Genomic DNA, 15,678 nt, shown 5'->3' on the forward strand with positions numbered 1-15,678 from the left:
TAAATCAGCAATTGAGCACTTCTAGCAAAATGTATCAATGCACTGGTTGCTTTGCAAAATAGCAATTTTCATGACTCAATAGCTTTTGCCCAGGCATAGACCCCTTCTTTCATTATAAATGTTTTGTTAATATTAACATTAACCCCTTCAGCACGGCGTGGATTACCGCGCTGTGCTGAAGGTTCTATTGCGCGGGCGGGGCCATGACGGAGCGGTTCCGTCATATGCACAGTGCAACCGATGCGCATGACGGAACCGCTCCGTCATGCGAATGGAAGAGGTTAAGGTCACGATTTAACATATAGGCAGAGAAGCTAGAGATAACATTTTGTAGACCAAGGGGAGTACGAGCCAAAAGGACAGCATCGTCCGCATATAACAATGCTCCGATTGGTCGTTTACCAATGCATGGTAGGTCCTGGCATTCACTTCTCAACGTTGCTCCCAAGCTATTAATATAAAGGGTAAACAGAAGGGGGGCAGGCACACACCCCTGCTGCACCTCCTTCTTAACAGGGAAACTGTGGCTGAGTACACCACTTCTTCCGTAACACACCCGGGCCCTAGCACCTAGATAAGACTGCTTTTAAAAAAAAAGAAAATTGGTGGCTTCACCCCCATGGTCTCTAATATACTCCATAGCTTCTGGTGATTGACGCAGTCAAAAGCTGAACTCAAATCAGCAAAACACAAATATAAGCTCCATCTTTTGGCCTGTACATATTTGCCCAGCAGGAGGTTCAAGCTCAGGCTCTGTTCAACAGTACCCAAAACCTTGGCGAAATCCATACTGTAAATCTGAAATTATACCATTTTCCTCCACCCAGAGCTGCAGTCGATTTAAGACAACGTGCCTGGCCACCTTTGCGAAAGAGTCCATGAGTGATATTGGTCTGTAACAGGCCGGGTCGTTACGATTGCCTTTCTTATAGATGGGGACAAGTATGGACTCCGTCCAAGTAGCTGTAAATCCATGGGTACAGCAAGCCTTTAGGACCATAGCTAACAGTGGTCCCCAAAGCGTGGGCCAAGATTTAAATAAATCCACAGATATACTGTCCGGGCCTGGGGCTTTGCCCCAAATAGTTAAATTTATAGCTAAGATTACCTCATTGAGGTTAAAAACAATGTCAATTGGAAGATAGCTTGAAGGGTTTATTCTAGAAGCCTCTTCATTTTGGAAATCTACCAAATTACAATAGAGACTAGAAAAATTAGTCACCCATTGATCCTCCCCTTTTGTTCTTTCAATGCTGGGTAGTTTCCTGGAGGCAAGAAATGGAGCATTCACCGCCTTCCAGAAGCCTTTCATATCTTTCAGATCTGGGGCTGGCTTAAGATTTTGCCATATTTCCAATTTTATGGCAATCTTACATTCTTCGAGGGATAGCTTATACGCTGCTCTTGCCCTTTTTATGTCTCCTGGATCTTTCATGGGCTTATGTAAGACAGTTATCAGGGCTGCTTGTGCTTTTGAGCATTTAGTCCAACCAACCTTTTTAACTATCTACCCGTTTTTTGCTTTTTGATAATAATTTGTTTTGTATGGACTGAGATATGTTTCTAAAAGAACTAAGAACATCAGACTTGTTGGCAGTTTCATCAAGACAAACCAAGAAGTCATTTTTACAGCTACTTAGGCGAGACTTACATAGTGGTAACGAGTCAACGCCTGCCACTTAACTGTATAGCCATTCAATCTATTAATAATGATATCTTCCGCAGGTTGAGTAGCCAATCTTTTAGTAGTTAACACCTTAACAGGAAGATCAATAAGAAGATCAATAAAAACACTAATAGGGTAATGGTCACTAAAAGCAACAGGATGTATTTTAAAATAATGTATTCTGTTTGCGTATCTATTTAATACTAAAATGTGATCTATAACTGAAGACAGACCATGGCCATTAAAAGTACTGCTAAACTGGATTGGTGCTAGACATAGGTCATTTACAAAACCCAAGTCCAAGGTATATTTAAGCAGGTTAAGGTGATCACCAAGAGCAGAGTGCAAGAAATGGGATGAGTCATTATCATCATCTAATGTTATATCGTAGACATCTCCTGCGGCGTGTAAACAAGGTCCAGAATTAAAATCCCCTCCCCAGATTATGCAAAGATATTTATTAGTGCTTTTTTGAATATTATCCAGGTCTTTCTGTAAATGCTTTAGGATTTATTCAAAATCCACGACAGGTATTTTGTTATAAACATTTATTAATACTGTACAGTGGGAGTTATATATACACATTGTAAGCACCTGGTAATACATTTTAGACTCCACGAGATCTATCTTACATGCATTCAACCTATAGGAGATGTAGGTACATAAACCACCCTTTTCCTCCCCTGACTGGAGGGAACTGTCGGGGTAAAGAAAGTTTTGTACCCATTAATGTGTTGTATATTGCCTACCCAGGTTTCTTGAATACATATGGTATCAAGTTTGTGAATAAATTCCAGCCAGGCAGGGTTAGTCAATTTGGCCTTAAGGCCCGCCACGTTCCAAAAAAGAATTTCCATTTGGTTAGTCCTAGGCACACACTGAGATACACGATCATTGTGGGGAATGTCAACAGTTGAGACATTAAGATGATGACCATAACTATTAGATGGGCATGCGTGGGAGGTATTTATAATTTGTTGGGGTATTCATTCTCAGTATTGGGGTTAACAGGAATATCTCCCACCTCAGTGTCAACTTGTTGGAAATTGGCCAAAGCCACTATACATGGCGAAGTGAGACCAGGTGAATTATTTCTGGGAATTTGTGTTTGGGCCACACAGTTACTTCTATTTACAAGTCAATCAATATCCTCCAAAGAAGAAAGCATATCAAATCTATTAAACAGAGGTAGACTGAATTGGGAGTGGTTCATGTTGTGGTTCATGGGGTGAGTATAACTCTGCTATGTTAAATTGAAAGTGTAATTTATTGGAGGATAGAAATAGCCCAGAGGCAGTACATTTATTCCATGATTGGTCACATGATTGGAGCCTTGTCTACGCAGAATCTCTTGTGTTAAACTTGGTGTTCTAAATGTAAGGACAACGCAATCTACAGAAAGCTTTTTTTCTCTTTTCCCCACCCATCCCACTCTTCTTGCCCTTTTAAACTCCCTGAATATGGCATCTGTTAGGCCAGATTTAGATCCAAGCCACAAAGGGTCTTCTTTCTGAAAGGCTCCCAGGATTCGGTTGGCTTTAAAGTAGGTTGCGGTACATTTGTCAAAATTATTGTGTAGGGTGTGGCCTCTGGTGGCAAGTTTTAATTTTATTTGCTAGCTTTAAAAGGAAGCCCAGTACAACAGAACATAACATCTATGTAATTTGGGTCCCGCAACTCTCTATGGGGGTAGACAGGCAAGGCAATTGCATAATAATAATAATTAATAATATACTGCTGCCCTGTACTACTACTCTTGTACTACTCCTCATTAACCATCAAGTCATCCTCATGCATGCATTTCCTTTTTCTCCCTTAACAGTCAGTCAGTCAGTCAGTCAAGAATACTTTTTTCGACAAATTAATGTCATAAATGTGAAAATATCATACAAGAGTACATTTCATTAGCACATTTTTAAAAATCAGAATTAAAAAAAAAAACATTCCTAATATCAACCAGGAAACCAAGGCCTTCAATACATACAAAACTAAAATGTTGTATAAAATACAAAGTGCAAATGAGCAAATACAATCAAGTACAATAGTCCCAGCTTATGTTGTTTCTGATATTGACCAGAAGATCGAAACCTAGAATACATACAGTACAGAAGCAATATATAAAGTGCAGGGTGCAAAAAAAAGAAGACTCGGTCAGATACAATAGTCCCCTTTTGTGAAAATCCTGGTATCAACCAGAAGACCAAGACCCAAAATACGTACCGTACAGAGGCGTTGTATAAAGTGCAAAGTGCAATAGGGCAGATGCCATCAAATAAGACAGCCTCCGTTTGTGACACCTAGTGAGCCTAAAAGAACAAACATATAAAAACATACTGGCAGTTAAAAAAAAAAAAGAAAAATCTGCACCTAATGGCTCCTATTAAAAAACTTGCATCCCCAAAACAGACCATGGGGGAAGATAACATTTGAAGGTACAGTAGGGCAGGCCTAACTTGGACAAAATGACAATCTCTGAGTAATGGTAGTATACATTTCTTACGTAAAGAAATATAATAATCGCAAAATAAAATAAAATGAAGGGTATCCTGTTCAGAGAAATTGTCACAAGAACAAGGTTTTAAAGTGCCAGGTTTTGAAAAGCCTTGAGGAACCAACAAGAGCCAAGGAACCATTAGCAGACAAAATCTCATTAATACAAAATGATGAAAGGGATTTCCAACAATTAATAGTTAGGGTTGGACTTAGTTATGCATAGATAATGTAACATAGCCTCTCACCGTTGGTTTTAGCAACTCCATTTCTTCCTTAGTCCCTGGCGCTTAGTCATAAACTGATGTTTGATGTTTCTAATTTTAAGTTTGTCCAGGGGTTTGGGAATTAAGAATAAGTCAAGGCAACCTAACCGATTTGTCTGTCCCCCTAGGTACTTTAGCCAGGGGATATGTTCAGCTCTATGTAGCGCTAGACAGTCAGTAATTATTATTTGGTTTAGATTTATAGTAGAACTTTCCCAGACTCTCAACCAGCGCATTAAGGGAGCTGCTGCAATCTGGTCTGATATGTATCCCACCCTTAATTCTTCATGTATTATATATGCAGTGGTGGAATGCAGGACTTCCAAAATCTTATGTAAGAAGTTATCTTCATCATGCTGAATGTCCTTTCCTTCCTTATATCCCCAAATGTCACTGCCGTAGGTTACCATGGGGATACATTTTTCCTCATGTCTTCATCAGGGCCAAAATGGGTTTTGACCCTAACCTCTTAGCAAAATTTAGTGTTGTCCCTGTTGCTCTAGCGAGAGTGTTCTTTTTTTGCATAATTTGTGGGCACCATGACGCGCGCTCATCAAAAAGTACCCCCAAGTAAGGGAAAGTTGGAACCTTTGTTATTTTCTGCCCCTTTACAATAAAATTTGATTGTTTTGGGGACTTTCCAGGGCCAATGGACATAGTGTGCGATTTTTAAAAATTTGTTGAAAGCTCTAAGGAGTCCATAGAAACTATGAAAGCATCTAATAATGATTGGAGGCCCACTGCCGTTGGAGCAATTATGACTGTGTCATCCGCATCTAAAAGTGCAGGGATCATCTTGTCACCAAACCTAGGGATGTCTTTACAGCTGGCTGTTAAAAAATCTCCCAATTTATTTATATATAGTGTAAATAAGAGGGGGGCCAGGACACAACCTTGGCGTACCCCTCTTTTAACATCCCAGGCGGTTGTCAAATCCCCAATAATCTTGTATCTGACAGCCGCTGTGTTATTCTCATGAATAGCATGTAAAAAAATCCACGAGCTCTGATTCAAGACCCATATCACTTAGAATTGACCACAACTTTGATCTGTTTACACAGTCGAAAGCTTGTGTCAGGTCCATAAACACTAAATGTATTATTCCCTTTTTGGCAATAGTGTACTTCCCTACCACTAAATGTAAATGTAAACATTAGTCCAAGGTCCCTTTCCTGGCCTAAAACCATATTGCAGGTTGGAAATAACATTTCGATCATCCAGCCATGTTGTTAGGCGGTTAAGTACGAATTTATCCATTATTTTGGCTGCTGAATCTAATAGTGAGATTGGCCTATAACATGTGGGCTCATCCCTTGCACCCTTTTTAAAAAAGGGAACGATAACTGCCTTCCCCCAGGATATTGGGTATCCATATAAACACGCGGCATTAAAAACATTTGTCAGAATGCTAACCCATACATTTGGATCTGCTTTGTATAATTCGGCCGGGACCCCGTCAGGGCCTGGGGCCTTTCTGCCAGATGTAGTTGCGATTGCTTCATAGACCTTCTCTACACTAAAGTGGAGTGGTGTACTAGTTTGCCCACCTTCACTATACTCCTTTGTTTCACCCAAGTTTACATCACTGAAAATGTTTCCAAAATGCGATAACCATTTGTCTGCTGGGATTAAACAATCAGTGTTAGAATTATGAGTTTCGGAGAGGAAGGGACTATTGACTACCAACCAAAATGTGGAACTATCTTTCAGTACACTAGCCTGTTGTAGGGCATCCCATGCATGTTCCCTTAGCTCCTTTCTCCTATTCTGGACTGCTATCTTTTAGGCCTTTCTTTTATCCCTAATTTCTGCTTTATCTCTACGGGTAGATTTTAGGGCCTGTACAAGCTCCGTATGGGTCGCTGAACATGCTCCATTAAACCATCTTGCAGCCTTCTGGCATCTGGTCCCGCCGATAACTGTGAGGTCAGATTATATTTGTTTTGTTAATTTCCCGAAGGCTGTTAAGATAGAGTTGTCCTGTGTATCGGAGTCTAGACAGGACTCAATTTCAGGGGCGCAGACTGTATACAGATTTTTGAAAAAGTTGTCTGGGACTATAGTTTCCCACTTTAGCCTACGGGGCTGATCTTTGGTGCTAATATTTTTATTGGACTAATAAGTGGCAGGTTTTCCAGTTTCAATAACAGAGAGTAATATGACAACAGTGAGTGGATTATGGTGACTAAAACCTGACCAAGTAACCATTAAGTCCTCATTAAATAAAACTAGTGGAGCAGGCAATAAAATATAATCAATGGAGCTAGATCTTCCATTTCCTACATAATTGGGTACTAACACCAAATTGTCTGTTTGTTGGAGGCAGCATACATTTTGATTTGAAAGAATGCCTTCAAGCAAAATACCTGAAGGTGTGTGCTCAAAATGATTTGTTGAAATGGGAGACTCCACCTGGTCCTGGTTTATAAAACAATTTAAATGACATTGATGGATATTAAAATCCCCTAGGATTATTACATCATAATAAGATTGTTCAGTCTCCTCATAACATTCCAAAAACTCCTTTAGATCTTGCAGATGTTCCAACTCATGCCCTCTAGAAAGGGAATTATAAAAATGTATCACTAACACGATGGCACGATTCTTAAAAGACAGTTCTACTGCCAAAATGTTTTGAGATTTACAATCAACCAGATGTGTCCTACAAGAGAGCTTTAGTGAAAACATTAGCAGCAAACCCCCTCTGGCTCTACCCATATTCGATGGAATGGCACATTTATAAAACGAAGTGAAACCATATAAATAAAAAGAATCATTTGCTTCCCAGGTTTCCTGTAGAGCAATAATATGATGCATCGAAAGAAAGTTTCCTTTTTTAGACCTTATTCCCTCTAAGTTGCAGGAGAGGACCTTTTCATGCATGGCCATAGTGGGAATTGGGATAGGGGATTTTCCTGGGATTGTAGTGGTTATTTCAACATGATCCAAGACCGGTAATATATGTGTGTTTTGGGTTATATTAACTGGAGGTGTACCCTGATGTGTTTTATCTTCTAGCTCTAGTCAGTCATTTTCATCCAAATTTTGGAGACTAGCTAGGGGTTGGAGCCTGTTACTCATTGGTAAGTTATTATCTATATTAGTTTTGTTGACAGACCTGCCTGATTTTCGAGATATCTTCCATTGCCATTGCATAGGGCATCTGCGCTGGCTTGGGGGTAAAAATGTTGTAGCAAGACTACTCTAATTAAGGAGTTTGAACTACTCTGGTATGCACAGCCTATTAACATCTTGGTTTCTTTGAGTTCTGGAAGTTGACAACTATGGAGTCTCCTACACCAATCTTTTTTGTTTGATGACCTGTCCACCCCACTCTTCTGGCCATAATGATGTCAGATGATATGCTCTGGCCATTTATAACATTTTTAGTACACCAATGAGTCACTTTATGTATTAGATCCTGAGTAATTTCCCCAGTATCTTGAGAGAGAGAAGGGACCGCCAGTAAAACTGCTACTAACATGGCAGATGCAGGGGGAAAATCAAGGATGCTCAGGTTTGCTACTTTAGGTATGCAGTGATTAGGTTGAATACATGTAGGTAAGAGGGCCGTCTCAGAATCTAGTGGTCTACTCGCCTGGACTACCTCAGAATTCTGGGAAACAGGTCCTGTTACCTCGATTAGGTTTTTTAAATGCTAATTTCTAACTATGCCTACAGAGATAGGACATGTGAAGAAAGAAGAAAAAACGCACAGAAAGAAAAAAAAGTAATGCAGAAGGAAGCAACAGAAGTCCTCAAAGACGAAGAAAAGTGCAGGAAGAAGGATAACTTGTAGAAAGAACAAACAGAAGAGCAGAAAGAAGACTTGTTGCAAAATCATCCTGTACCCTCAACTTTTTCAGACAGATACTTGTGGTAACTGAGTCTGACTAACCAGTCCTAGAGCCAGTGCTATGTTAAAGGACACTCAGAATACAGTGAAAACACCTACATACACTAGGGAACACTTTGCGTTGGGGTCCCCCTGAGATCAGCATGACCTCCTCTGTAAGCCCCTAGTATATAATAGGGCAGGGGATTAAAACTACCTCTTAAAACAGGCCACAGGGCATGTTTGCACACTTCACCTCAGGCCCCTTCCCCTCACTTCCCCACAGTGTAAACACGCCCTGTGGCCATTTTAAGTTGGGAGATTAAGTCCCCTTGAATCCTGAGGGTCCCTAGGGTCCAACTAGCCCACTAGGTACCTCCAGTAAGCGCCACAGAGCTGCCTTGCATAGAGGTGTAAAAAGTGGCACGGCCTGGACCACCTCTCTGCAACGCAGCTCAGTGGCGTTTACTCGAAGCACCTGGTGGGCTAGTTAGCCCCCAGAGGCCCTCAGGATTGAAGGGGAAATATTTCCCAACTTAAAATGCGCCATAGGGCGTGTTTGCACACGTCACCTCAGGCCCCGTCCCCTCCCTTCCCCACTGTGTAAACACGCCCTGTGGCCGTTTTTTAAGTTGGGAGATTAAGTACCGTTGAATCCTGAGGATCCCTAGGGGCAAAATAGCCCACTAGGTACATCAAGTAAGCGCCATTGCAGAGAGGTGTAAAAAGGGGCACAGCCTGCACCACCTCTCTGCAACGCAGAGCAGTGGCGCTTACTGGAAGCACCTGGTGGGCTAGTTGGCCCCCAGGGTCCCTCAGGATTGAAAGGGAATTATTTCCCCAACTTAAAACGCGCCACAGGGCGTGTTTGCACACGTCACCTCAGGCCCCGTCCCCTCCCTTCACCACTGTGTAAACGCGGCCTGTGGCCATTCTAATTTGAGAGATTAAGTTACCTTGAAGCATAAGGGTCCCTAGGGTCAAACTAGCCCACTAGGTACCTCCAGTAAGTGCCACAGAGCTGCGTTGCATAGAGGTGTAAAAAGGAGCATGGCCTCAGAACACCTGTCTGCAACGCAGCTCCCTGGCGCATACAGGAGATACCTGTTGCGCTAGTTGGCCCTCAGGGACCCTCAGTATTGAAGGGGAATTAATTCCCCAACTTACAACTGGCCAGGGGGCGCGTTTGCGGAGTGCTGCAAGGAGGAGACGTGGCCTCCAGTGTGATGCCGGTCTTTTATTTATTTTATTTTTTTAAGAAGGAGGGCTGTGTGGCCCCCTTCTTTTTCTAATTTACTGGCCCTGGGGACCCCATCCCCCAGGGCCTGCACCCTAATTTATTTTGTTGAAAAAATGTAATTTGGCCCTCCCAAGGCCTTAATCGGCCCCGGGGACCCCAACCCCTGGGTCATGGGCTTTTTTTTTTTAATTCTTTAGGAGGGGGCTGCGTTGCCCCCCTCCTCAGGCCACTTATGGCCCCGGGGACCCCATCCCCCGGGGCGGCATTTGTTTTTTATTATTTTAAAAAAATATATATTTATAGAAACACCTAGGTCATGCTGGACAAACCGTATGTACCTATCACCATGATGATTTGCGTGATATTCATTAAAAGGCGACTATGCATAGAATGAATCCACATGGAATGTATTTACACCGCTAGTGAAGACCGCCCAACCGTGCCTAATCCCGGCGCCCCCGCCGGTGGGTACTCTCCAAGTAGACACCCTTGTCGTTTATTTATACAAACATGGGTAGCTATTGACGGGCACATTTAATATACACGCACACCAAGCCATTCAAAGGGGATTCAACAAAAATTCGACCAAACTATGCAAGAAACCCTCCTCACGGTTATTAAAACACACATCCACCGCCGGATGTGTAATACTTTTTATTTTACTCTCTGGAAAGGAGACAAACCTCACTTGAGAGTCACAGTGTGCTCCTGGCTGAGCCCAATGCTGTGTTACACCCACGAGTGCCCACCGAGTGCCTCACACCTCTGTGTTGTATTCCACCAGCTAGTGCGTTTGCTATGACACTCTCTAGCCCATGTGCACTGTAACACCACCCCGTGAATATGTCATGCCACACTTGCCTTCGCACGGGTTATATTGCCCCATCTAACGTGCCTTCCTCAATGCCTATGTTATAACGCACACCGCTATGCCATACATATTACAATCTGGGATCCATATCTTTGTCACAGTGCATATGCAACGTCACACTCCCCAGCACATATTTTATATTACAACTTTAGAGACTAGTTAGGTTACACAACACTGCCCTGTGCATTTTACACTCCAAGGCACATATTGCATAGCACACGCTAGTGCCTGTGCTATCTCGCGCTCTCCAATGAATCTGTCATTGCGCACAATGTATTGCATATTATATTTCACGCCCCGGTTCAGCTTATATCACACTTTTTGGTGCATAGTTTATACCATATACTATATCTAGTTTTCATTTTCAATCGTGCTCTCAGGACTATGTTCTATATAACACTGCGTCCACCTACCCTTTTCACGGGCATTACATTTTGCGATGGGGGTGGAGGGTCAGGGGGTGTTTCTGCCAAGTGAGCCAGGAGTCACAGTCACAACCGTCTTCTTCTTCCTGAATAAAAGTGAGATTATGCTGCATACTTGTTCATATTTTAAGTAGTTCACACAGACACACATTTTAAAAACAATAAAGTTCCTAATACCCACCTTCTCTAAACAGTTAGCTTGCTGCCCCATCCACCTCCTCCCTATCCTCTGTTGTCTGAAACCATGGACTAGCCTCCTCCCTCCTGCCATGCATGGTCTGATGTGCTGCCACTGCCCTCCATTTAGCATGATGTACCAGTCCACTCCTCCTGCCCTCCATTGCCCAATTCTATGGCCCATCATTAACCTCCTGCTTAGCCTCTGTGCTTAGCTTGCTGCCCGTATTCTCCTTCCCCCTGCCCTCCGATGTCTTTGTGCATGCCCCTGCTCCATCCTTTTTGCCCACCATGTCCATGGACCTGCCACTCCTATCTACTCTGAGTGTTCTGTTGAGCTGCCACTCCCCTCCCACCTGCCTAGCATTGTCAGATGACTGTAACCTGTCTCTGCCACCTCCACCCTGCCTGTCCACATGCCATGCCCCTATCCCCTTCTTCCTGTCCTCCATGGTCCATTTTACTGCCACACCCTTCTGCCCTCCCTGGTCTGTTGTGCTGCAACTGCTCCTCCTGCCTGCCCCACGGGGTCTGTTGTGAGGCCCCTTCCCCTGAACTCTCTTGTCTGTGCCCAGGTCCTGACCCTCCCTCCCTTCCTCCATGGTCCTTTGTGCATGCCCCTGTACCCTCCTTCTTGCCCATCATAGCCATTGTGCAGTCACTAACCCTCCCGCTTGCCATGCATGGTCTTCTGTGCTGCCAGGGCCCCTCCCACCTTCCCTGTGTGGTCAGCTAGCTGCCCCTGACCCCCTCCCACCTTCCCTCCATGGTCTGTGTGTATGCCATCATAGTCTCATTGTTGCTCTCCATGGTGTGTCTTGTTTCTAGTGCAAAACCTCTGGAGAACAGTCACCAGTATACTAAGTGCGAAAATGTATGAAACACAATTATAATTTTTTTTGCTATTGTAGGATGACAGACTCATCAGAAAATAAGATTAATAGAAACAACAATCTAGTGGTCAATTAAGACAAAGAACGCATCGCGATCAACTTTGTTTATCAGTCAATCTCGCGGAAACAATAAAGTTATACAAGGTCTCAATTGGAGGGTAACATGAGAAAAAAACACATGAATGCAATCAAAAGAACTGCGTTAAAGCAGTAAACTTGGTTGTCAGTGCTTAAGAGGTAGCCCAATGCATTTCGGGATGGTTATCATCCCTTCTTCAGGGGCAGCTGTTGAAAAAAGAAAGTGACTTAGAAACCTGTGTTTTACTCAGACTCAAAATGCAAGAAGAATAGATACATAATTGCAATTACAAGATGCAGCGGCTATGTGACCAAAGCGGAGAGAGACTGGTCTATTTCAGACTTAAGCAATGCTATGAAAGATACCATGAAAGTGAAATGGACGAAACACCATGTGACATATGAAGTGAAACCGCTCCCAAAAAGTGGGGAAAGGCAGACAAAGTGGTTATGCTCGGAATGACTCAAGTGGTTTAAGTACCAAGGAACTCCATTAGTGAGGCAGTGTGCCTTAAGTATAACTCTGCTGGTAATGTACACAAAAAGTGATAGACTCTTACTGGTTTAAAAAAGACGACTAACTCTGGAAACGGAGTTCACAGTTGCTAGTAGAGGGTAAGGAAGTCCAACTGTGTATATGCTGTAGTGTGGGAAAAAAACTGTGAATACCGGATAAACAAAATAAAAGCAACACGAGAAAAAAACTGACAGAAACAAAGCTTACTGAAAATGCGTGTGCTGAGAGTAAACCAATGAGATGGCGACATGCTACAGCGCAGAGGGAAGGAAATGTACGCTGGACGATGCTAAAAAGGCACTGTGCGGTAAACAGCCGTGAAGAATTCTGAAACGTAGGAAATGCGAAATCAGTGAACATGGTGGGTGGGATGAAATGTGTAAACGGACAATAGAACGCGGTAGAAAAATGCTTACCGCTCCGGCATGTAATGCAGAGACGAAAGGGTAACAGCAGCTGGGAACATCCGAAAAAGGCAGCGGCATGGGCGTGCCCTGCCAGGAGGTTAAATGCAGGCCCGCAATACCACGTGGTTAAAATGAAACCATGTAAATGAAAAGAGGACTAATGGGAAATTGTGAATGAAATCGGAAAAAAGATGGCGCGAGGCAACGCAACCGACTGTGCATAAGTGGAAGGAAAATGTGAAAAGAGAACATGACACTGACGGCATATGTATGATTAAATATGAAAAAAGAAAAAAGCTAAAAATGTAGGATCTTGGAAGAAAGAAAGTTGTGAGAAAAAATCATGAATATAGGTGATCGATGCTGTATGTGTTAGAGAAAATTGTGCAAACATGCAGGATGTGGAAAAGTAGAATTGCCCAAGCTGAAATAAACGTACAATCTGGGGAGGGAAGAACAGGATATCAAGAATGGAGAATATGGAAAACATTGTGTTATGGCAGTAAACTTGATGAAAAGAGAACCAAATATGCTAAATAGACAGAACATAGAACGATAACACACAGTATTGTTGCAATGAACATGATGAGACGCAAATCAAATGTAATTTGGAAGCAGAACATGGAAAAATGGCACAAGCTGAAATGGACATGCAAACTGAAATCAGAAGAACGTGTAAACATACAATATTATGTTATAAAAAACATTGCATTTCAACTCTGTCATTAAGCCCCAATGGTGACAAGGTCGGTAAAAACTTGGTCCACCACATCTCTCTCTGTGATAAGAGTTTCTCAATATTGATCTGTGTGTTCCGTGGCATCATCTCAAGAATGGTGAATCTTAACTGTGCTACGGTGTGGTGGTGATCTAACCAGTGTGTTTTTAGGGGAGATTTAAGACTGATGGTTCGGATTGAACTTTTGTGTTCTGTAATCCTAACTTTCACTTTGCGAGAAGTTTTACCCACATACATTAAGCCACACGGGCATTTGATCGTGTAAATGACATTGGTGGTGTCACAGGTTCCAGAGTATCTGAGTTTAATGGTTTTGCCTGAACGTGGATGGTGAATGACATTGCCAATAATGGCATTATGGCAATTGACACAATTGTGACATTTCTGCATGCCTTTGTGCTCGACGTGATTGGTTGTAGATGTAACTGACAGTATGTCTTTGATGTTTTTGCTGCGAGTATATGCAAAAATGGGGTCAGAAGAAAATAACCCGTTGAAATCTGGTTCATGTTTGAGAACGTCCCATCTGCTTTTGATGATCTGACGGATACGTCGTGAGCTGGTGGAAAATTTAGATACGAAGACATGCTGGTTTTGTGGGTTCTTCTCTGAGGGAGTAAGAAGTTCTGCGCGTGTCTTAGTGTGGGTTCTGGATATCGCAGTCTCAAGAACTGTTTCAGGATAACCACGATCTCTGAATTTAGTGACTTGTTTTTGAAGCACTGGTTCAAGCTGCTGGCTCACGGAAACAATTCTCTTGATACGAATGAGTTGAGAGTACGGAAGATTACGGATCAGAGACGGAGGGTGAAAACTGGAATAAAGAAGAAGATTGTTTCTGTCAGTGGGTTTGGAATAAACTGTTGTTGTTAAAGTGTTGGCTCTTTTTGTGATCAGTATGTCCAGAAAAGACAATTGTTCGGTGCTGATATCATGCGTGAACTGGATACGTGGATTTTTTTGGTTAAGTTCGCCAATTTGTTGGACGAGTGAAGCTTCAGAATTTTTCCAAATTAAAAAAATGTCATCGATGAATCTGGCATAGAATGCAAGGTTCTCACTCCAAATGCTGTCAGTAAAGATGTAATCGTGCTCAAACTTGGCCATAAACGTATTTGCGTAGGCAGGAGCTCCGGAAAAACCCATAGACGTGCCGCTTATCTGCAGGTAAAATTCATTCTTCCATTGCAGGTATCTATGTTGGAGACAGAAGGTAAGGATCTCCAAAATGAAAACTTTGCCTATGACAGTTTCTGGTAACTGGAGAAGTGCCCATTCACAAGCTTCTATGCCTTCAGACAATGGAATGGATGTGTATAAAGCTGTCACATCAATCGAACAAAGTAGCCATGATTCTGAAAAATTACTTTGAACCTGATCAAGAAGAGATAGAAAATGAGTAGTGTCCTTGATGAAACTTCTCCACGTTTGCACAAACTTTTGAAGGAAGTGATCAACAAGTTGGCCTGCCGGCATGAAAATAGAGTCATAACCGGACACGATGGGCCTGAATGGTGGATCTTGCAGATTTTTGTGTATCTTCGGCAGCATGTAAAGTTTAGGTCGTCTGGGATGAGATACTGTCAAGAAGCTGCTAATTTTTTGGGTGATCCAAACCATTTCTTCAGCGTGATCGAGAATATGAGCTAGGGTGTTTTGAAATGAGATTGTGGGATCCTGATCAAGTTTAATGTAGGTGGTGGCATCTTGTAAATGGAGATAGACTTTCTGCTCATAAAATGTACGATCCATGATGACCAAAGCGCCACCTTTATCTGCTGGTTGCAATGTGAGTCTATTATCCTTTGCTAAGTTATTGATAATAGCAACTTCGTGTTTTTTCAAGTTGGTGGGAAATGGTTGGCGAAATTTCACTTTAGAGAGATCACTGCGGATAAGTGTTTCAAAAGAGTCCAAAGTTTTATGAGAAATGGGTGGCATGAAAGTGGATTTGGGTTTAAATCATTGCATCTCTGGATTCAGATCTTCAGTTTGTGCATCGCTAGAATCTTGGGAAGGTACCACGTTGGAAAAAAGTGCTTCAATCTGAGATTCCTCATGAATTTGAACAAAG

The sequence above is a fragment of the Triturus cristatus genome, chromosome 6 (assembly GCF_964204655.1).
Source record: "Triturus cristatus chromosome 6, aTriCri1.1, whole genome shotgun sequence".
Taxonomy (NCBI): domain Eukaryota; kingdom Metazoa; phylum Chordata; class Amphibia; order Caudata; family Salamandridae; genus Triturus; species Triturus cristatus.